At 39.8% G+C, this 24,671-nt stretch overlaps 1 protein-coding gene across 1 annotated transcript in view; it reads right to left on the bottom strand.

Annotated features, from left to right (window-relative positions):
• ANKRD31 (ankyrin repeat domain 31) overlaps positions 1–24,671 on the bottom strand; it is a 265,656-nt gene that overhangs the window by 134,259 nt on the left and 106,726 nt on the right.

Below are 24,671 nucleotides of genomic sequence, written 5' to 3'. Positions count from 1 at the left end.
CTCACTAGCTCAATCAGAGATCAGCCCACATGGCACTGCACACTTGCCACAGCAAGTGTGGCACTCTAGCATGCTCATGCAGTGTCAGGGAAAACAAAAATGTGCACCCCCAGCCTTACAGATCCCACTTCCCTCCCCACATGGTAGGAAGAGAGATGGTAGTGAGGCCCCCACAGCTGACTCTCTGAGGACACTCTCTCCCAAGAGGTGGACGTGCTCTGCATTTGATTCCCAGGTCTTCTGAGATGTGGGGAAGAACCACAGGAAACCAGAAACTGCCACTGCTAAAACCATAAAGCAGCCCCTACTACATGCCACACCCACCAAGGCAACTGCGGCCCTGCCTACATCACTGCCACAGAGGAGGTCTGCCCAAGAATTTCACAGAGCCAAAACTTGTAGTATAACAACAACTACTGGAAAAAAAATTGCTTCTTGTTAGGGTTCTTAATAATATCACTCTCAAATGCCATCAAGGAAGAAGAAATAATACATCATGGAAATAGAAGACAGAGAGACATAGTTCAGATAGATAATGAACAATCTCTAGAAAAAAAATCTCAATTATATGAAAACTTTGAAGTCAAATGACAGAGAACTCAAAATTAAAGTTCTAAAAAAACTCAATGAGTTGCAAGAAAATACTGATAAGCAATTTAATGAGCTCAAAAACAAATGAATGAACAAAAAGAGTACTTCACCAAGGAAGTTGAAACTTTAAAAAAGAAGCAAACAGAGATGAAAAACTCAATAGATTAACTGAAAAATGCGGTAACAAGTTTAGCTAATAGAACAGGCCAGATAGAGGAGAATCAGTGACATCAAAGACAGGCAACTAGAGATACTACAGACAGAAGAAGAGAGAGACACATGAATTAAAAAAAATGAGAGAGCAGGCCCTGGCCGGTTGGCTCAGCGGTAGAGCGTCGGCCTGCCATGCGGGGGACCCAGGTTCGATTCCCGGCCAGGGCACATAGGAGAAACGCCCATTTGCTTCTCCACCCCCCCTCCTTCCTCTCTGTCTCTCTCTTCCCCTCCCGCAGCCAAGGCTCCATTGGAGCAAAGATGGCCCGGGCGCTGGGGATGGCTCCTTGGCCTCTGCCCCAGGCACTAGAGTGGCTCTGGTCTCTGCAGAGCGACGCCCCGGAGGGGCAGAGCATCGCCCCTGGTGGGCGTGCCGGGTGGATCCTAGTCAGCCGCATGCGGGAGTCTGTCTGTCTCTCCTCGTTTCCAGCTTCAGAAAAATAGAAAAAAAAAAATGAGAGAGCTCTACAAGAACTGTCTGATTACATCAGAAAGAGCAATATAGAAATAATGGGTATATCAGGAGAAAAAGAGAAAAAGGAATGTAAAACCTATTTAAATGAATAATCGATGAGAACTTCCCAACCCTGTGGAAAGAGAGCCTCAAATCCAAGAAGCAAACAGAACACCAAGTTACCTCAAACCAAACATACCTACTCCAAGGCACATCATCATGAAATGGACACAAATCAATGAAAAAGAGAGACTGCTCAAGGCAATTAGGGTAAAAAAGAATATAACATATAAAAGAAAACCATTAGGTTATCATCAGATTTCTCAGATAAAAACCTACAAGCCAGAACAGAGTGGAACCAAATATTGAAGGTACTAAAAGGAATTACCAGCCAAGAATACTATATCTATTAAAGCTATCCTTCAAACATGAAGAAGAAACAAAAACTATTACTGACAAACAGAAGCTGAAAGAATTTATCACCAGAAAACCCAAACTGCAGGAAATACTAAAGGATGTTACTCAACCAGATACAAAAAAAACAAAAAACAAAAAAACACCCCAAAGCAAAACTACAAGTAAAAGCTCCAACAAGAACACTAAAAAAAACAAGGATAATCTGCGACAACAGTAACATAAAGAGAAGAAGATAAAGATTAGCAGTAGCAAAGGAGGATGGAGTGCAGAAGCACTCAAATGATAATAGACTCTTGTAAATATGACAATTTTTCTTTCAATAACCTAAAGATAACCACTCACAAAATGCCACTACTGAAACATGTAACTTAAAAAAAGAAGAAACAAAGGGGAAAAGTATGGAATACTGCCAAAGAAGAACAACTGACAGAAAAACAAAAGAGAACCAAACAAGACACAGAGCTATCAGAAAACAATACATGAAATGGCTATAGGAAACCCTCAATTGTCAATAATTATCATAAATGTAAATGGACTGAACTATCAATAAAAAGACACAGAGTAGCAGATTGAATCAAAAAGAAAAGCCCAACCATATGCTGCCTTCAACAGAAATATAAGTTGCAAGGACAAAAGTAGGCTCAAAGTGAAAGGTTGGAAAATGATTCTCCAAGTAAATAATGCCCAAAGAAAAGCAGGTGTAGCCACACTCTTATCTGACAATGCTGATTTCAAGATATAATGGTAACAAGAGACAAAGATGGACATTTCATAATAATAAAGGGGACAGTATATCAAGAAGATATAACACTTCTTAATATATATGCACCAAATCAGGGAGCACCAACATATATATGACATCTACTAACTGATCTAAAAATAAAAACAAAGACATATTTATACTTGGAGATCTCAATACACCATTGACAGCTCTAGATCAATCATCCAAACAGAAAATCAATAAAGAAATAACGACCTTAAATGATACACCAGACCAAATGGGCATAATAGACATTTACAGGATATTTCATCCCAGGACTTCAGACTACACATTTTTCCTTAGTGTACATGAAACATTCTCAAGAATAGATCATATTGCCTAAGCAGGCAGTGGTGTAGTGTCGGACTGGGATGCGGAGGACCCAGGTCAAGACCCCGAGGTCGCCAGCTTGAGCGCGGGCTCATCTGGTTTGAGCAAAGCTCACCAGCTTGGACCCAAGGTTGCTGGCTCGAGCAAGGGGTTACTTGGTCTGCTGTAGTACCATGGTCAAGGCACATATGAGAAAGCAATCAATGAACAACTAAGGTGTCGCAATGAAAAACTAATGATTGATGCTTCTCATCTCTCTCCGTTCCTGTCTGTCCCTATCTATCCCTCTCTCTGACTCTCTCTCTGTCTCTATTAAAAAAAAAAAGAATAGATCATATTTTGGGTCACAAAAATAACATCAACAAATTCAGGAAGACTGAAATTATACTAAGCAAATTCTCTAACCATAAAGTCTTTAAAACTAGAATTCAGCTGCAAAAAAGGAAGTACAAATACCCATAAAAATGTAAAAATTAAACAACGTAATTCAAAAATTGGGTCAAAGAAGAAATAAAAGCAGAGATCAAAAAATATATACAGGCTAATGAAAATGACAATATGACATATCAAAATTTCTGGGATGCAGAAAAAGCAGTAATAAGAGGGAAATTTATTGGGTTGGGGAATAAGTTCGTAGCGTTTTTACCGAAGACTTTTATTTAAACAAAAAACAATAATTATATCAATAAGTTAATCAATTATATATTCGCCGTTGCTGTTTACAACCTCTTCCCACCTCTCAACCAATTTGTTGATGCCGTTCTGCCAAAAATCGCCTGGTCTGGTGTCAAAGAAGTTGTTGAGCCAGTTTTTAAGGACCTCTTTGTTATCGAAGGTAATGCCCTTCATATGGTTTGACAGGGAGCGGAAAAGATGGTAATCGGTCGGTGCAAGGTCCGGAGAATACGGCGGATGCTGAAGGACCTCCCATTCGAGCTCTTGGAGTGCGGCTTTGACGACTTGTGCAACATGGGGCCTGGTGTTGTCGTGAAGGAGTATGGTTTGACCATGTCGATCAGGTCTTTTCAGTCGAATAGCCTCATTCACACGGTGTAGCTGGGCAATGTAGAGCTCCTTGTTGACCGTGGCATTCTTTTCGAGCATTTCCCAGTTCTTCATTGAATTCAGAAGGCCTTCCGCTGCGGCACGTGTCATCGACGTCAAAGTCGCCATTTTTGAACTTTGCAAACCATTTCCGTGCTGTAGACTCGCCTATGACACCTTCTCCATACACGTCGCAAATGTCCCGGGCTGCTTCAGCAGCTTTTTGACCTCGATGAAAAGCAAAGAAGAGCAGGTGTCGAAAATGTTGATTTTTGCCTCCTGGGTATTCCATTTCTAAGCCTCAAAACTAATAAAAAATTAAATAACTAAAAAATACAATTAACATAGTTTTGTAGAGCAGAAAGAGTTTTATCAAATGAATACTTGCCCTTTGCCAAACAGCAAAAAAATCGTTGTAAAAGAAAATATAAAAACGCTACGAACTTATTCCCCAACCCAATATATCATTACAGCTTTATATCAAGAAACAAGAAAGATCCCAAATAGACAGCTTAACATCACATCTTAAGAACTAGAAAAAGAACAAAGGCAATCCAAAGTCAGAAGAAGAAAGGAAATAGTAAAAATCAGAGCAGAAAGAGAACAGAAGAACTATAAAAAAATTAATACAACAAAGAGTTGGTTCTTTAAAAAGATCAATAAAATCAACAAACCCCTGGCTAGACTCACTAAGGAAAAAAGAAAAAGGACTCATATAACAAAATCTAAAATGAAAAAGAAATTACCACAGATATCATAGATATACAAAGGATCATTGTAGAATACTATGAAAAATTATATGGCACTAAATTCAACAGTCTAAAAGAAATGGATATATTCCTAGAACTATACAATCTTCCTAGACTGAAGAACCAAGAAGTGAAAAGCCTAAATAGACCCATAAGCAAGGAAGAAATAGAAACAACTATAAAAAATCTCCCCAAAAGTAAGAGTCCAGGGCCAGATGGCTACACTAGTGAATTCTACCATTTATAGAAGAGTTGATATCTATTCTTCTCAAAGTCTTCCAAAAAATAGAAGAAACAATACTCCCTAACACATTTTATGAGACCAACATAACCTTCATATGAAAACCTAGCAAGGACATTACAAAAAAAAACAAAAACAAACTACAGACCAATATCTCTAATGAATACAGATGCAAAAATCCTAAACAAAATGCTAGCAAATCAAATACAACACATTTAAAAAATAATACATCATGATCAAATGAGATTCATTCCAGGAGCACAAGGATGGTTCAACATATAGAAATCAATTAACGTTATACACATCAACAAAACAAAGCACAGAAATCATATGATCCTATTGATAGACACAGAGAAGGCATTTGATAAGATACAACATTCCTTTATGTTCAAAACATTTAATAAAATGGGTATAAAAAAGTACCTCAATATAATAAAGCTCATATATGACAAACTATCAGCTGATATCATACTAAATGGTAAAAAACTGAAAGCTTTTCCTCTAAAATCAGAAACAAGACAATGCTGCCCACTATCTCCATTCCTATTTAACATAGTGCTGGAAGTTTTAGCCAGAGTGATCAGACAAGAGAAAAAAATAAAAGGCATTCAGATCAGAAATAAGAAGTATTTTTGCAGATGACATGATCCTGTATATAGAAAACCATGAAGACTCCACAGTAAAACTAATAGAAACAATCAACCAATACAGTAAGGTCACAGGATACAAAATGAATATAAAGAAGTCTATTGCTTTCATATATGCCAACAATGGAACTTTGGAAAATAAACCCACAAAAATAATCCCTTCTACAGGAGCAACAAAAAATAAATAAAATACCTGGGATTAAACTTAACACAGAATGTAAAGGATCTATATACTGAAAACTACAAAGCATTATTAAAGGAAATTGAAAAAGATACAACAAAATAGAAAATATTCCATGTTCATGGATTGAAAGAATCGACATAGTTAAAATGGCCATATTATCTAAAGCAATATACAAATTTAATGCCATCCCCATCAAAATTTCAATATAATTTTTTTTTTTTTTTTGTATTTTTCTGAAGCTGGAAATGGGGAGAGACAGTCAGACAGATTCCCGCATGCGCCCGACCGGGATCCACCCGGCACGCCCACCAGGGGCTACGCTCTGCCCACCAGGGGGCGATGCTCTGCCCCTCCGGGACATCGCTCTGTTGCGACTAGAGCCACTCTAGTGCCTGGGGCAGAGGCCAAGGAGCCATCCCCAGCACCCGGGCCATCTTTGCTCCAATGGAGCCTCGGCTGCGGGAGGGGAAGAGAGAGACAGAGAGGAAGGAGAGGGGGAGGGGTGGAGAAGCAGATGGGCGCTTCTCCTGTGTGCCCTGGCCAGGAATCGAACCCGGGACCTCTGCACGCCAGGCCGACGCTCTACCACTGAGCCAACCAGCCAGGGCTCAATATCATTTTTTAGAGAAATACAACAAAAAATCACCAGGACAGCATGGTAGTGGCAGAAAAATAGACTCATAGACCAATAGAACGGAACTGACGGCCCAGAAATTCTATAAAACCACATATATATGGTCAAATCATCTTTGACGAACTGAAAACACACAATGGAGGAAAGAAACCCTCTTCAATAAATGGTGCTGGGAAAACTGGAAAGCCACATAGAAAAAAGTGAAACTTGACTACAGTTTGTCCCTCAGCACAAAAATCAATTCAAAATGGAACAAAGACCTAAACATAAGATTTGAAACAATAAATTGCAGGTCAGAGAAATTGCGCCATGAGGAGTGCAACCAATACCTCTCAACAAATTCAACAACTAGAGACAGAAAAACAATCTCAGGAGCATCTGAAATACACATACATCAAACAAAGGTACGATTGAGTGAAAAGGTGGCAGAATATATAATCCACTCTGAAGGAAGTAAAACGGAGAACGACATATTCTGCTTTCCTCATTGACCTCAACAAGGGCTGCTTTCACTTGGAACTGAGAGAAAGCAAGGGCTGGGGGAGTAGAAAAAGCTAGGCTGGGCAGAGACGTTCAAACCGAGGAGAAAGTGTGACTGCAGCTCAACCCACATGGAGCTAATGCTAGGGGCAGACCCTGGCAGAGGTGGGCGAGCAGTTGCTTTGTTTACTCCTGGTATCCCAGTCAGTGAGCAAGTAAATCCACCTGGCGCTTCGGGCGTGGGTGCCCATGTTCCCGGACAGAGGGGCTAGGTTGGAGACTGTCAGTAGTGACCCTCTGTGTGGGCTATGACCAGAGTTTCTGAATAATACCGGCTCCCCAAACAACAGTGCACAGGAAGTGCACAAGATGGCTTCCCTATACTGGGACCTGTCTGGGCGCGGCACCTCCACCAGCCATACAAGCTAACGAAGCACACTCCTGGGAAAGAGAACTGAAGAAGTGGTGAGGGGAAAAGCACGCAGGCAGCTTGCAGACAGCCTCTGGAGAGCAGACCTGAGAAGTGCTGAGGCATAATAGACATGCCCAGAGGCTCAAAGAAAGACACCTGAAAGGCAATCAGCTCCCAGCCCTGCCTGATTATGCTGGCGGCTCTGGCTGGCAAAGCCTTACCCAGAACCCTGCATTGAGTGGGGATAGAGGGGGGATTTGGCAGCTTTTAGAACCTCTTGCTCTCAGGAAGTGGCTCGGGCAACTTCACAGCAGGGTCACCAGGCTGTGGTTCAAGAAGGAGAGACTTGGGGAGAGGATACGGGAAAAAAAGACTCTCCCATTGTCAGAGCCTGCAAATGCTAACAAGCCCCGGCTACCAACGGGAGTGATGCCTAGTTTATGTCATCACCATAGTGACACAACAGCAAATATCTGCCTAAGAGTGCCAAAGGGGAGGAACCTGGGTTACAGCGCCACCAAACAAAAAGAGAGAAGAAAGAAAAAAAAGAAGATAGCTTCTCAAAACCAGGAAAAATCCAGTCTTTATAACGTTTTCCATTTTTTTCTTGTATTTTTTTTAACATTTTTTAAAATTAATTGTATTAGATTCTAGGGTTGCCCGGAAGCATCCCCCTCCCCTGTATTCCCCTCAACATCTCCCCTGCCCTCCTCCATACAGCGTCCTCCCCTCTTCCCTTCAGGTTTATCCCATCCTATCATCCCCTTTCCCACTGTCCACTTTCCCTCTGGTCCCTTTGATCACTCCTCTGTCTCAATTCCGTTCCTCAGTTCTCATTATTCCTTGGATTCCTCAAATGAGTGAGGTCATATAGTATTTTTTCTTTCTCTGCCTGGCTTATTTCACTCAACATAATAGTTTCCAGGTCCCTCCATATTGTTGCAAAAGGTAATATTTCCTTCTTTTTCATAACCCCATAGTATTCCATTGCATATATGTACCATAGCTTTTTAATCCACTCGTCCACTGACGGACACTTAGGCTGTTTCCAGATCTTCTCTATTGTGAACAATGCTGCCATAAACATGGGAGTGCATTTCTTTTTTTCAGTTGGTGATATGGTGTCCTTGGGATACATTACTATAAGTGGGATGGCTGGGTCAAAGGGCAGTTCTAGTTCTAATTTTTTGAGAAATCTCCATACTGTTTTCCACAGTGGCTGCACCAGTCTGCATTCCCACAGCAGTGCAGGAGGGTTCCCCTTTCTCCACATCCTCCCCAGCACTTATCGTGTGTTGTTGTGTTGATGAGCGCCATTCTGACTGGTGTGAGGTGGTATCTCATTGTGGTTTTAATTTGCATTTCTCTAATGATTAGTGATGTTGAACATTTTTTCATTTGTATATTGGCCATCTGTATGTCCTCTTTGGAGAAGTGTCTATTCATTTCTTGTGCCCATTTTTTTATTGGATTGTTTGTCTTCCTGGTGTTGAGTTTTACAAGTTCTTTATAAATTTTTGTTATTAATCACTTATCAAAGTATTGTTGAATATGTTCTCCCATTGTGTGGTTTGTCTTTTTATTCTGTTCATATTGTCTTTAGCTGTGCAAAAGCTTTTGTTTGATATAGTCCCATTTGTTTATCCTATCTTTTATATCATTTGCCAGTGGAGATAATTCATCAAAGATATTGCTGCAATAGATGTCAGTGAGCTTACTGCCTAAGACTTTTTCTAGGATACTTATAGTTTCACAATTTACATTTAAGTCCTTTATCCATTTTGAGTTTATTTTTGTGCATAAAATAAAATGGTGTAAGTTGGTAGTCTACTTTCATTTTTTTGCAGGAAGCTGTCCAGTTTTCCCAACACCATTTGTTAAAGAGACTGTCTTTACTCCACTGTATGCTCTTACCTCCTTTGTGTCAAATATCAGTTGTCAGTAAAGATGTGGGTTTATTTCTGGGTACTCTGTTCTGTTCCATTGATGTATAAGTCTGTTTTATGCCAGTACAAAGCTGTTTTGAGTACAATAGCCTTGTAGTATAACGTGATATCAGGAAGTGTGATACCTCCCACTTTATTCTTCTTTGAGGCTATTCGTGTTCTTTTTTGATTCCATATAAATTTTTAGAATGTGTTCTATATCTTTGAAGTATGTCATTGGTGTTTTAATTGGTATTGCATTGAATTTATAAATTGCTTTGGGTAATATAGACATTTTAATTATTTTTATTCTTCCTAACCATGAGCACAGTATATGCCTCCACTTGTTTGTGTCTTCCTTGATTTCTTTTATCAATGTTTTATAATTTTCTGAGTACAAGTCTTTAACCTCCTTGGTTAAATTTACTCCTAAGCACTTTTTTTTTTTTTTGGTGCAATAGTGAAGGGGATTGTTCCTTAATTTCTCTTTCTGACAGTTCATTGTTGGTGTATAAAAATGCCTCTCATTTTTGAGTATTAATTTTATATCCTGCCACCTTGCGGAATTCATTTATCAGATTCAGTAGTTTTTTGACTGAGACTTTAGGGTTTTCTATATACAGTATCATATCATCTGCAAATAATGATAATTTTACTTCTTCTTTTACAATTTGGAAGCTTTTATTTCTTTTTCTTGTATGATTGCTGTAGCTAGGAATTCCAGCACTATGTTGAATAAGAGTGGTGAAAGGGGGCACCCCTGCCTTGTTCATGATTTTAGGGGAATTACTTTTAATTTTTGTCCATTAAGTATAATGTTGGCTGTAGGTTTGTCATAGATGGCCTTTATCATGTTGAGGTATGTTCCCTGTATTCCCACTTTGCTAAGAGTTTTGATCATAAATGGGTGCTGGATTTTGTCAAATGCTTTTTTTGCATCTATTGAAATTATCATGTGGTTTTTCTCCTTCCTTTTGTTTATGTGGTGAATCACATTCATTGATTTATGAATGTTGTACCATCCTTGCCTCCCCAGAATAAATCCCACTTAATCATGATGTATGATTTTTTTCATGTATTGCTGGATACAGTTTGCTAATATTTTCTTGTATTTTTTATCTTTTCTTATCCTTCCACCTTGGTCATTTTATCCTCTTTCCGTTTTATTCTTTTCTTTTCATTTTGAATGTTATTACATATAGGTGTTACATTTTATATTCTTTTTTTCTACTATGAGTGTTACATTCCAAAAAACTTAACTCAATTTTTTTTTCTCTCTCTCTTTTTGTTTCTTCTTTTCTATTTCACTTTTTTTCTCATTCAAATCTCACCCACAAACAAATTATTTTATTTTGGATTCAAATTTTTTCTTTGTGGCATTTTGTGTGCTTTTTACTTCACTTTTTATCTCTTTAGCATTTCCCCAACTCCGGCTATCTATTCTATAGTTTTTGTACCACTTAATACAATAGAATTTTCATTTTTCACTGTATTTTTTTCTCCTTTCTCTTACACTATTTCTCTTTCGACCATCATTTACAAACAAATTATTTTATTATTGATCCAAATTTCTTCCTTGTGGCATTTTGTAGGTTCTTGCCTCGTTTTTTTTTTTGTTTGTTTGTTTGTTTGTTTTTTGCCTCTTTGTCACCTCCGCCAACCCAGGCTCTCCATTCTACATATTTTGGTTCCACTTAGCAAAGGGGTCGGGAACCTTTTTGTCTGAGAGAGCCATGAATGCCACATATTTTAAAATGTAATTCCATGAGAGCCATACAATATATTTAACACTAAATACAAGTAAATGTGTGCATTTTATGTAAGACCAACACTTTTAAAGTACAGTAAGTTTCTGAATTCTTTTTAATAACATTATGCTGTTGCTAACCAATGATGAATAAAGTACTTCTTACCATTAATGTGACTTCTAGTGCTGCATGGTTTTGCTGATGGCTTTTTAGTCTGGTTAATATATGGTGAGGTTAAGCTTCATGCAGACGTTGAGACTTCCATCTGTTAAACATGTTTGTAGGTTGGTCTTAACTTCTTTAGATGTAAGAAAGACTGCTCACAAGCATACATAGAGCCAAACATTGTCAGTACAGCAATACTCACATGCTGCAGTGTGTGGTATGTGACAGGAAGTGCGTTCCAAGTTTTGACAATCAGCTGGTCCACAGGTAGAAGCTTTTTCATTTCTCCCCAATTGTGTTTGCTCGCCAACTCTTCTTGCTGTCCTGCAACTCTTTCCAAATCTTCATTCAGTGACCTGAACTTCTTCACCCACAAGTCTGAGGCCTTCAGGTCAGCAGCTTGTAGCTCAAAATCTCTGACGGAGACACCAGGGATGTAACTCAGGTTGGTGTTGTCCACTGCACACCCATGTGGATGGGTGATGAACTTAAAAAGATGAGTGTGCTCATGAAATTCTTCAAAGCATGCTATGAATAACTGCAGGAGATTAGACGTGAAGCCTGCTAGCTGCTGATATAAATATATTGAGCAGGGTTACATGCTATGCATGCATCTTTAAACTCTCCCAGTTTTTCAAAGTGTAGTAAACGACCTGTTTCAATGTCGGCGATGAAGACAGTCCAGCTTCTTTTCAAATGTAAACACTGCTTGTTGGCCCTGGCCAGTTGGCTCAGTGGTAGAGCATCGGCCTGGCGTGCAGAAGTCCCGGGTTCGATTCCCGGCCAGGGCACACAGGAGAGGCACCCATCTGCTTCTCCACCCCTCCCCCTCTCCTTCCTCTCTGTCTCTCTCTTCCCCTCCCGCAGCTAAGGCTCCATTGGAGCAAAGATGGCCTGGGCGCTGGGGATGGCTCTGTGGCCTCTGCCTCAGGTGCTAGAGTGGCTCTGGTTGCAACATAGCGATGCCCAGGATGGGCAGAGCATCGCCCCCTGGTGGGCAGAGCGTCGCCCCTGGTGGGCATGCTGGGTGGATCCCGGTCGGGCGCATGCGGAAGTCTGTCTGACTGTCTCTCCCCATTTCCAGCTTCAGAAAAATACAAAAAAAAAAACACTGCTTGTTGAAGGGATAAGATTGTACTTTCAACGCCTTGCATTTTCACATTGAGCTGGTTCAGATGGTCAGTCGTGTCCACGAGATAGCCGAACTTCAGGAACCACTCAGTGTGAGCTAACTCAGGATGCACGACGTTTTTCATTCCAAGAAAAGTCCGAATTTCACTCAGAAAAGCCGCAAAATGGCTGAGTACCCTTCCTTTTGACAACCAATGCACATTGCTGTGCAGAAGCAGACCAGGATAGTTATTTCCAACTTCATCCAGCAGTTTTAGACTGGCGATCATTTAAAGCTCGGGCAACAATAAAATTGACCACCTGAATAACCAGCGACATCACCTCACCAAGCTAATTGCCACACATCTTAGCACAAAGCACCTCCTAAAGTAGAATTCAGGGAAAACTTAGGATGGGTCTCTTTTCATGCTCCTGAAGAAGCGTTACAAATCCTCTGTTTTTCCCCACCATGCACGGAGCACCATCAGTACACACCGAAATAAGATTATCCATCGGTAGATTTTTTTTTGGGGGGGGGGAACTCAGTGAAAGACTTGAATAAATCATTCCCTCTTGTTCTCTCTTTCATATGCAAAACAGCAAGACTTTCCTCACATAGTGTCACCAATAGCACACCTTGCAATCACGCTGAACTGGGATAAATGGGCTTACGTCTTGCTTTGACTCATCCAAAGCAAGAGAAAAGAATGGTGCTGCATTTATGTCCTTTACTTGTGTTGCCATCATGATGGTACGATTGTGAACAGTTCTTGCCGACAGAGGCATGTCTTTTATTCATTTGATTATGTCTTTATCCAAAAAGTCATCAAAAAGTCCATTGGCAACATCAAGCATGAGTATTTTGGCATACTCCCCATCTGTGAATTGCTTTCCATTTCTCACAATTGCTAAAGTTCCAGTAAAGTAGGTGAATTCCAGTCACCTTGTTGGGTCCAAACACGGAGTTGTTGCTAACTAGATTGCACTCTACATGGAAGCTCTTGACATGCTTTCTTCCTGCTGTGCCTTGCTGGATATTTCAGTGCAAATACAGTATGGTGTGTGTCAAAGTACCACTTTAAATTTGACCATTTTATCAATGCAATTTTATCATTGCATAATAGATACACCGCAGAACCTGCTCTCTCCACAAAGGCGAATTCCTCTGTCCATTCCTGCTGAAAAGTACAATACTCCTCATCTTTTTTTCTTTTAGCCATCTTCTTCATCAAAAGGCTTTCTATAATTAGCTAGCTGACTATTTGATTAAAAGGAGGTAAGTTTACTTCCTGACCTCACAATGACTCATGTACATTACGCATTATCCAATAAAAATTTGGTGTTGTCCCGGTGGACAGCTGTGATTGGCTCCAGCCACCCGCAACCATGAACATGAGATGTAGGAAATGAATGGATTGTAATACATGGCAATATTTTTTTATTTTTAATGTTATTTTTTATTAAAGATTTGTCTGTGTGCCAAATGCAGCCACCAATGGAGCCACATCTGGCTCACGAGCCATAGGTTCCTGACCCCTGACTTAGCACAACAGAATTTTCAGTTTTTCACTGCATTTTCTCAAAAAAAATTTTTTAGTAACTCTTATTAGTGGTAATACCACTCTCATATGCCATTAAAGAAAAAGAAATTGAATATCACGAATACAAAAGACAGTGATGTAGCATAGATAGATGAGAAAAAAATCTATAGAAAAAAAATTCAATAGCTTAGAAACCTTGGAGTTAAATGACAGAGAATATAACATTGAAGTTTTAAAAATACTCAGGAATATACAAGAAAACACATAAAGGCAATTTATGTAGCTCAAAAAACAATTCAATAAACAGAAAGAATACTTCACCAAGAAAATTGAAACTCCGAAAACAAATAAAACAGAGATGAAAAACTCAATTCATGAACTGAAAAACGAGGTATAGAGCTTAGCCAATAGAACAGTCCAGACAGAGAAGAGAATTAGTGACATAGAAGACAGGCAACTAGAGGTACTACAGAGAGAAGAGGAGATAGACTTACAAATTTAAAAAAATAAGAAAGCCCTACACGAATTGTCTTACTCCATCAGAAAGAGCAACATAAAAATAGGTATAAAGGAAGGAGGAGAGAAAATAGAATGAAGAACATATTCAAACAAATAATAGACAAGAACTTACCAAGTCAGTGGAAAGAACTAAAGCCTTGAATTCAAGAAGCAAACAGAATACCGAGTTATCTTAACCCTAACAAACCTACTCTAAGGCACTTCATAATAAAATTGGCACAAACCAATGACAAAGAAAAAATTTTCAAAGCAGCCAGGGAAAAGAAGAATACAACATATAAATGAAGGCCCATTAGATTACCAACAGATTTGTCAGCAAAAACTCTACAAACTAGAAGAGACTGGACCCCAATATTTAAAGTTCTGAAAGAGAGGAACTTCCAGCCAAGAATACCATACTCATCAAAGCTATCCTTCAAATATGAAGGAGAAATAAAAACATTCACAGATACAGAAAAGATGAGGGAATTTATCACCAGAAAACCCCCACTTCAGGAAATACTAAAGAGGGTTTTCCATGCGGGAGTCTGTCTGACTGTCTCTCCCCGTTTCCAGACACAAAGAACAAAACAAAGCAAAACTACAAGTAAAAGCTCCATCAAGATCATAATAAAAACAAAATTAATCTGTGACAAGGAAACAAAAAAGGGGAGAGGACAAAGATTAACAGTAGCAAAGGTGTATGGAATACAGAAGCATTCATGAAATAGTGTACTACAATGAACATATGTATGCTTTCCATTGCTTAACAGTAACCACCCCTGAAAAAACCAAGACAGAATTACATAGCTTGAAAAAATAACAAAAAAGAAGTATGAATTACAACCAAACACAAATGATAGAAAAAGAGTCAAACAAAATACAAAACTATAGCCCTGGCCGGTTGGCTCAGCGGTAGAGCGTCGGCCTGGCATGCGGGGGACCCGGGTTCAATTCCCGGCCAGGGCACATAGGAGAAGCGCCCATTTGCTTCTCCACCCCCCACGCCCTCCTTCCTCTCTGTCTCTCTCTCCCCCTCCCACAGCCAAGGCTCCATTGGAGCAAAGATGGCCCGGGCGCTGGGGATGGCTCCTTGGCCTCTGCCCCAGGCGCTAGAGTGGCTCTGGTCACGGCAAAGCGACGCCCCAGAGGGGCAGAGCATCGCCCCCTGGTGGGCAGAGCGTAGCCCCTGGTGGACGTGCTGGGTGGATCCCGGTCGGGCGCATGCGGGAGTCTGTCTGTCTCTCCCCGTTTCCAGCTTCAGAAAAATACAAAAAAAAATACAAAACTATAAAAAAGCAATATATAAAATGGCAATAGGAAACCCTTAAGTGTTGATAATTACACTAAACATAAATGGATTGAAATCACCAATAAAAAGACAAAGAATAGCAGAATGGATTAAAAAAGAAAATCCAATTGTATGCTATCTACAAGAAACACATCTAAGCTACAAGGATAAAAACAAATTCAAAGTGAAAGGTTGGAAAACAATAGTCCAAGCAAATAACATTAAAAAAAAAGCAGGTATAGCAATACTTATATCTAACAATGCTGACTACAAGACAGCAAAGGTAATCAGAGACAAACATGGTCATTTCATAATGATAAAGGGGACACTGAATCAAGAAGACGTAACACTTCTTTATATATATATATGCATCAAACCAAAAAGCACCAAAATACATGAGACAGGTACTGACTGACCTAAAAACAAAAACCGACAAAAATATAATCATACTTGGAGACCTCAATACACCACTGATGGCTCTAGATCATTCATCCAGACAGAAAATCAATAAAGAAATATAGGCCTTAAATAAAGCACTAAAAATCTGGATATAATAGACACCTACAGGATATTTCATCCCAAAGTGCCAGAGTATACATTTTTCCCTAGTGTACATGGAACATTATCAGGAACTGATCATATGTTAGGCCACAAAAATAACATCAATGAATTTAGAAAGACTGAAATTATACCAAGAATATTTTCTGATTATAAAGCCTTAAAAGTAGAATTCAACTGCAAAAAAGAGGTAAACCAACCCAAAAAAATGTGGAAACTAAACAACATACTTTTAAAAAATGAGTAGGTCAAAGAAGAAATAAGTGCAGAGATCAAAAGATACATACAGACAAACTAAAATGACAATACAATACAGATCTCTGGGATGCAGCAAAAGCAGTAATAAAAGAGGAAAGTTTATATCTCTATAGGCCTATATGAACAAACAATAGAGAGCTCAAGTAAAACACTTAACTTCACATCTTAAGGAACTAGAAAAAGAAAAACAAAGACAACCCAAAACCAGCAGAAAAAAAGAAATAATAAAAATCAGAGCAGAAATTAATGAAATAGAGAAGAGAAAAACTATATTAAAAATTAATAAAACAAGGAGCTGGTTCTTTAAAAATATTATGAAAATGCCACTGATTTCTGAATATTAATTTATATCCAACCACCTTGCTAAATTCATTTATCAGGTCTGGTAGTCTTTTGACTGAGATTTCAGGGTTTTTCTGTGTACAGTATCATGTCATCTGCAAATAACGGTAATTTTACTTCTTTTCCAATTTGGATGCCTTTTATTTCTTCTTCTTGTCTGATAGCTGTGGCTAGGACTTCCAGACAATGTTGAATAAGAGTGGTTAAAGGGGGCACCTTGTTCTTGATCTCAAGAAAATTGCTCTTAATTTTTGCCCATTGAGTATGTTGTTGGCTGTGGGTTTGTCACTGATACCTTTATTATGTTGAGGTATGTTCCCTGTATTCCCACTTTGATGAAAGTTGTGATCATAAATGTGTGCTGTATTTTATCAAATGCTTTTTCTGCATCTATTGATATTATCATGTGATTTTTATTCTTCCCTTTGTTTATGTAATGAATCACATGTATTGATTTGCGAATGTTGTACCAGCCTTGCCACCCAAGAATACATCACACTTGATCATGATGTATGATGTTTTCATGTATTCCTGGATCCAGTTTGCTAATATTTTGTTGAGAACTTTAGCATCTAAGTTCGTGAGCGATATTGGCCTCTAGTTTTCCTTCTTTGTAGTATCTTTACTTGGTTTTGCAATGAGGATCATGCTTGTCTGATAAAAGGAGCTTGGAAGTCTTCCCTGCTCTTCCAAGACCCACCTACAAGAGGTGGGTATTTTGTAGACAGCATATGTATGGGTCCTGTTTTTTCCATGTAGCTACCCTATGAACTTTTTGGAATAGCTTGAGAAGAATAGGAGTTAGTTGTTCTCCACATATTTGGTAAAATTCACCTGTGAAGCCATCAGGTCCAGGACTTTTGTTTGCTGGGAGATTTTTGATAACTGTTTCTGATTCACTTGTTCTAATTGGTCTATTTAGGTTTTCTGATTCTTCTAGTTTGAGTTTTGGAAGATGGTATATTTCTTGGAATTTATCCTAGGTTGTATAATTATTTGCAATACAGATCTTCATAGTATTTTCTTAAAATCCTTCATATTTCTGCATTGTTAGTTGTTACTTCTCCACTTTCATTTCTAATTTTATTCACTTCAGTTCTCTCTCTTTATTTCTTGATGAGTCTGGTTAAAGGTTCATCAATCTTGTTTACCTTTTCAAAACACCAGTTCTTGGTTTCATTGATCTTCTGTATTGAATTTTTAGCCTCTATGTCCGGGGTCCCCAAACTACGGCCCACGGGCTGCATGCAGCCCCCTGAGGCCATTTACCCGGCTACCTCTGCACTTCTGGAAGGGGCACCTCTTTCATTGGTGGTCAGTGAGAGGAGCACATTGACAATCTCATTAGCCAAAAGCAGACCCATAGTTCCCATTGAAATACTGGTCAGTTTGTTGATTTAAATTTACTTGTTCTTTATTTTAAATACTGTATTTGTTTCCGTTTTGTTTTTTTACTTTAAAATAAGATATGTGCAGTGTGCACAGGGATTTGTTCATAGTTTGTTTTTTTTTATAGTCCGGCCCTCCAACGGTCTGAGGGACAGTGAACTGGCCCCCTGTGTAAAAAGTTTGGGGATCCCTGCTCTATGTCATTTATAGCCTCTCTGATCTTTATTATTTCCTTCCTTCTACTTCCTCTGTGCTTATTTGTTGTTCTTTTTCTAGTTCTTTTAGATGTAGGGTTGTTTACTTGAGCTCTTTCTTGCTCCTTAGGATATGCCTGTAGTGCTATGAACTTTGCTCTCAGGACTGCTTTTGCTGTGTTCCATAGATTTTGAGTTCTATGTTCATTTTCATTTGTTTCAAGGAAATTTTTTATTTCCTTCTTGATCTCGTTATTAACCAATTCGTTATCTAATAACATGCTATTTAGCCTCCAAGTGTTTGAATGTTTTTCAGTTTTTCTACTGTAGTTGATTTCTAGTTTCACACCATTGTGATCAGTGAAGATGCCTGATCTGATTTCAATCTTTTTAAATTTATCGAGACTCATTTTATGTCCTAACATGTGGTGTATCCTAGAGAAGGTACCATGAGCATTTCAAAAGAATGTATATTTTGCTGTTTGGTGTGAAAGGTTCTGAAGATATCAATTAAATCCAGTTGATCTAGTGTGTCGTTTAAGGCCACTGTTTCTTTGTTAATTTTCTGTCTGGAAGATCAATGCATTGATGCTGATGGGGTATTAAAATCCCCCACTATTATATTATTGCTGTCATTCTCACCCTTTATGTACTACATCAAAATCTGCTTTATGTATTTAGGTGCTACTCTCCTATAGTAGGTGCTTAAATATTTACAATGGTTATATCTTCCTGTTGGATAGTTTCCTTTATCATTATGTACTGACCTTTCTTTGTTTTAAAATCTATTTTTGTCAGATATAAGTATTGCTACTCCAGATTTTTTCATTTCCGTTTGCATGAAATATTTTTTCCATCCCTTCAGTTTCATTCTGTGTGTATATTTTGTTCTGAAGTGGGTCTCTTGTAGACAGCATATGTATGGGTCCTGTTTTTTCCATGTAGCTACCCTATGTCTTTTGATTGGAGCATTTAATCAATTTACATTTAAGGTTATTATTGATAATGTACTTATTTATTGCCATTTTATTCTTTAAATATACATTCCTCTTTTTCTTGTTTTTTATTTTTTTCCTTTGTTGTTTTTTTTGGTTTTTTTTTTCTGAAGCTGGAAACGGGGAGAGACAGTCAGACAGACTCCCGCATGCGCCCGACTGGGATCCACCCGGCACGCCCACCAGGGGTGATGCTCTGCCCACCAGGGGGTGATGCTCTGCCCCTCCGGGGCGTCGCTCTGCGGCGACCAGAGCCACTTTAGCGCCTGGGGCAGAGGCCAAGGAGCCATCCCCAGCACCCGGGCCATCTTTGCTCCAATGGAGCCTTGGCTGCGGGAGGGGAAGAGAGAGACAGAGAGGAAGGAGAGGGGGAGGGGTAGAGAAGCAAATGGGCGCTTCTCCTGTGTGCCCTGGCCGGGAATCGAACCCAGGTCCCCCGCACGCCAGGCTGATGCTCTACCGCTGAGCCAACCGGCCAGGGCCTCTTTTGCTCTTTTTATAGCAGGCCCCTTAACACTTCTTCCAGTACTGGTTCGATTGTATTTAATTTCTTGAACTTTTTTTGTCTGAGAAGCATTTTAATTCTCTTTCAATTTTAAACAATAGCCTTGCTGGATAAAGTAGTCTTGGTTGTAGGTTCTTGTTTTGCATAACTTTGAATTATTTCTTGCCAGTCTCTTCTGGCCTCAAATGTTTCTGGTGAGAAGTCATCTTATGGGGGCTCCTCTGTAGGTAATCAACTGCTTTTATCTTGCAGATTTTAATATTCTTTCTTTGCCTCTTACCTTTGGCATTTTCATTATGATGTACCATGTAGGCTTCCTTGGGTTCCCCTTTAATTGGACTCTCTGTGTTTCTGGAACTTGTGTGACTTTTTCCTTCATCAATTTAGAAAATTTTTCAGCTATGATTTCTTCAAATAGGTTCTCTATCGTTTCTTCTTTCTCTTCTCCTTCAGGAACCCATATGATGTGGATGTTGTTTCTCTTCAGGTTGTCACAGAGGTCTCTTAGAATTTCATCATTCTTTCTGTGTCTCTTTTCATTTTGCTGCTCTACTTTTATGTTTATCTTATCTTCTAAATCACTGTTCAGTCCTCTACTTCATCTTGCCTGCTGTTGATTCCTTCTAGTGCAGCCTTCATTTCTGATACTGTATTTGTTATTTGACTGGTTCTTTTTTATAATCTCAATGTCCTTTATAATGCTTGCTATCTCTTTATTAAGGTGCTCATTATGTCCATCCATTGCTAAGATCCTTGAGCATCCTAAAAATCATTATTTTAAACTCTGTGTCTGGTAGCTTGGTTACTTCTATCTCATACAGTTCTTTTAATGGGGATTTATCTTACTGATTCATTTGGGTAACATTTCTTTGCCCATTTTGCCTGTGTATTAGGTAGTACTGTCTGACATTGAACTCTTTGTGGTGTCTTCATGAGGAAGATGGGCTCGGTGGTACTGACCTTCAGGCTACCTGTTTTCCTTTTTCTGGGAATGCTTCTTGAGGTTACTATTATCCGTCCTGTTGTCTGTGAGTACTGAATGCAGTTGGTCCTTTCACGTGTATGCTTATACCTTTATAATGGCTGGCTGTAAGGGCCAACTTTGAGCATGTGTATTACACACTGTGCGATGTCCGTTTTGTTAGGCATATTTATTCTCAACACTGTATGCTGCCCGCTAAAGTCCTCCTCTGGGCATGCTGCTTTTGTAGCTAGATGAGTCTAGGGTTGGTGCTATCTGCCACCCGCTACCAGTGTTGTTGGTTCTAAATCTTTTGTTGATGTCAGCTGTTGTTTGTAACCCACTGTGGGCTACTTGTCTGCAGCTACTACTCATTTTCTTGTTTGTATCTGTGCTTTCTGTGCCTGGGTAGTGTGGGAGATGTGAATCTGTGTAAAAGGATCAGCTTCCTCCTGCTTAGAGGTGACAGCAGCTCTATAAAAGCCCTAAGCTTCGTAAGCTTTGCCTCCACTTTCAGGTGTTCCACTTCCTCTTAAAGCTGTCTGGTCTTCCCACAGAGTCTTTTGTAAAAAGACTGTAATTTGGGCCCAAACTGACCTCACCCAACCAACCCTTCTGCAGGTAGCAATCTTGTTGATATAGGGCTGCTGAGGTTGGGAATACAATGTTAGTGGGTCCCCCTACCTCAGGGATCTCTTGGGCCATAGCTCAGTACGAGGGTCATGGCCCCTACTCTACAGCCTAATCCCTCCACCACTGCTGGATACTCAAATTTTACTTTTCCCAACAAGGTAAGCAGGAGGTGCAGATCAAAGTGGGGCCAACAGTCCCCTCTGCTGAAGTTCTTAAAGCCTGCGAAACCCTGTTCTCAGTGAGGATGACTGAGAGAGTCCTCTTGTGGAGCTGTGTCCCTGCCAGAAAGTTGCTAAGCCCCTTGACCAGATCCAACAATAGGCTCACAGGGACCCACACTTTAAATGTCCATGCTCCAAGCCTCTCTCCCTTCCCCTAGTGAAATCTATCCCAGCATGGCAGGATATCCAGCACCTGGGCCAGCTGACTGTGAAGCTCTATCCTACCAAATGTACATGAGCCGTTGTGCCAGTGCTGATCACAGAAAGCAAAATTCACCTCAGCTGGGCCAGGTGTGAGGCGCCCTTCCTTAGGATACCACTCTAGCAAGGGTAGTTAGGTCCTGAACCAATGCTCTCTGCAGCTGGCCACTGGATGTGTCAGTCCTAGGCCTCCCTGGCAGGAACCCAGTGCAGACCAGTGGGAGACACTGCCCATGACTGGCCCTCAGCAACCTTCTTGGAGCTACAAGCAATCCAGTTTGTGGCTGCCTCCGCTGGGCCCTGGTGCACATGGAAATACCAAACTGCACACTTAAGCTGGCTTTTAGCCACACTGAACCTGGGAGAAGGTCCACTTAAATGGCCAGATTCCCTGAGTCCTGCCTCCTACAGCATCTGTCAGCTGGTTGCTTGTTGGGTTCAACCACTGGAAAAACCTCTGTTAGAGTCTAGAGCTTATAGCAATTGAGAGATTAGGAAGGGTGATGGGTGTGGCTCTGCCCCCCAGCCCCAGCTGTTAGTATGCTCAGACATTTTTCACAGACCTCAGTAGGGTTTAACCTACTGAGTAGGAGTTTGGTAGTTGTGGCCTCTGAGACCCAGAGGTGTGGTCTGCCCACCCATAGTTCCAACTGAGTCCCGTGAGGTGCAATTATCAGTCTTAGACTCATGAGATTGGGGAAGGAGGAGGAGCTCTGGCTTCAACAACATAAAACTGAGTCACTGACTCGCCCCTGCCTCCTGGGTTCTCATCACAACCCAGTCACCATGATTGGGGCCGAAGAGACTCCCGAGGACAGAGCAGTTGCTTCTACCCAGACTGGTGCCACTCAGAGGGGACTGCTCCACCCAAGAAAGGTGGTGACTGTAGTACTGGAGAATGACTCAGCACAGGGGTTCCAGTGGCTGTCCCTCATAGTGTCTCTCCCTGGCCTCCAACTTTACACTCTCCTCACACAACTCTAGTCCTCTCAGCTCTCCCTCCACCGTAGCCCTGGGTAAGTAGCTGTGAACAAGATTTTTTGAGCAGGCCCTTTAAGGCAGAGCTTGCATCTCCAAGAGTTGCATTTCTTTTTTGCAGACATAAATCCAGCTCTTTTCACTGTCAAATGCAATGTGGGCGCTTCTTCTAGGCTCTGGGGTTCTCGGTTGGAGCTCTGGGATAGGGGCTGAGGACCCACACTTCTCAGGGCAAGCATCCCTGCAGTGAGAGTCCCTCCGGACCCTCAGGAGTCCTTCCGCGTCTCCACCCTTCCTACCAGTCTCAGTGTGGCTTCTTCTGTGATCCTGGGTTATACATTCCTCTTAATTTAGTTCAAAGTTTGTTTTTCAAGATTATTGTTCTTAAATTAAGTTGTAATCCAATTTGGTTCTTGGAGGTGGCAGTTGGAATGTCTGCCTCCTCCATCACCATCCTTTTTTGTACTCCTTTGTGGTTCTGTCTGTAGTTTTAGTTTGGTGGTATTCCATAATATTTTCCTCTACTTTCTCTTTTTTTAAAAGGTGAGTGTCTCAGTTTTGTTTTTTTGCATGTGTGGTTACCATTAGGTTTATGATATAGTTTCATATATATATAGTAGTCATTTTTATTTTGAATGTATCTGAACTTCATCCTCCTTTGTAAACTCAGACTATTAAACACTCCCATTTTATGTTTTTATTGTTGCAAATTATCCCTGTTTATGCTGTTTGTTGGTGATCTTATAGTTTTACAATATTTTGTCTTTGTTTCAGATAGACTAACATAACACCCTTGAGTATTTCTTGCAATGGAAGTTTTCTGGTGATAAATTCCCTCAGCTTCTGTATGTCTGAAAAAGTCTTTATTTCTCCTTAATATTTATAGGTTAACTTTGCTGGATATATTATTCTTAGCTGGTAATTCCTCTCTTTCAGTATTTTGAATATTTGGTTCCATTCTCTTCTGGCTTGTAGAGTTTCTGTTGAGAAGTCCAATGACAACCTACCAGGCTTTCCTTTAAAGGTTACTTTCTTTATTTCCATGACTGTCTTGAGATTTCATTTTCATTAATTTTTGACAGGTTTAATACAATGTGCCATGGAGAAGGCCTCTTTGGATTGAGGTTACTAGGTGTTGTTTGTTTCCTGGGGTCAAGGATCTAGCTCTTTCCATAGGTTTGGGAAGTTATTAACTATTTCTTTGAATAGGCTCTCTGTTCCCTTCTTTTTCCTTCTTCTGGTACATCTTTTATACTTATATTACTTTTTCTGATAGAGTCATATAGTTCTCATAGAATTTCTTCTTTTTCTTTAATGCGCAAGTCTCTTCTTCCTTATTTCTAGAGTGTCATTTCTAGAGTTCTATCTTCAATATCACTAATTTTTTCTCATTTGGTTAGCTCTATTTCCTATACTCACCAGTTCATTCTTGAGCTGTTTTACGGAGTTCCTTATCTCCAGAATTTTTGTTTGGTTCTTTTTTAAAATTTCAATCTCTTTGGTAAAGTATTTATTTTGTTTGTTAATTTGTTTTCTAAGTGTACTAAACTGTCTTTAATTTCACGTATCTCATTGAGTATTTTCAAAACTTTAATCTGAAATCTCTGTCATTTATATCACTTATTTCCATGCATTTAAGATTGTTTTCTGAAGTTTTCTTTTTTCTTTTTTTTTTCTTTCTGAGCTTCCGAACTACCTTGGTTATTCATGGCATTTGAGTTCTTTCTCTGTATAGGCATCTATGTATGAGTGGCAGTTTTCTATATTATTACCACAAAGTTTATTATTTTACTGTAGGTGGCACTAAATCACAAGTTTTATAGCTCTGTGAAATTCTAATGCTGACCCCCATCATGTCTCTGGCTTCCCTCTGTACAGCCCCAATGCTGGGAGTAGCCACCTTATTGTTTTGGTCCTCCTGGTAATGGTGACCTCAGACTTCCACAGGGACCCCCCTACACCCTAACCAGGACCAATTATAGAGTACACCTTTTTCTCTGAA

Source organism: Saccopteryx leptura, chromosome 5, assembly GCF_036850995.1.
Source record: "Saccopteryx leptura isolate mSacLep1 chromosome 5, mSacLep1_pri_phased_curated, whole genome shotgun sequence".
In the NCBI taxonomy this organism is placed as follows: domain Eukaryota; kingdom Metazoa; phylum Chordata; class Mammalia; order Chiroptera; family Emballonuridae; genus Saccopteryx; species Saccopteryx leptura.
The sequence above is the reverse complement of the archived record's forward strand: the minus strand, read 5'-3'. Positions and strand labels throughout refer to the sequence as shown.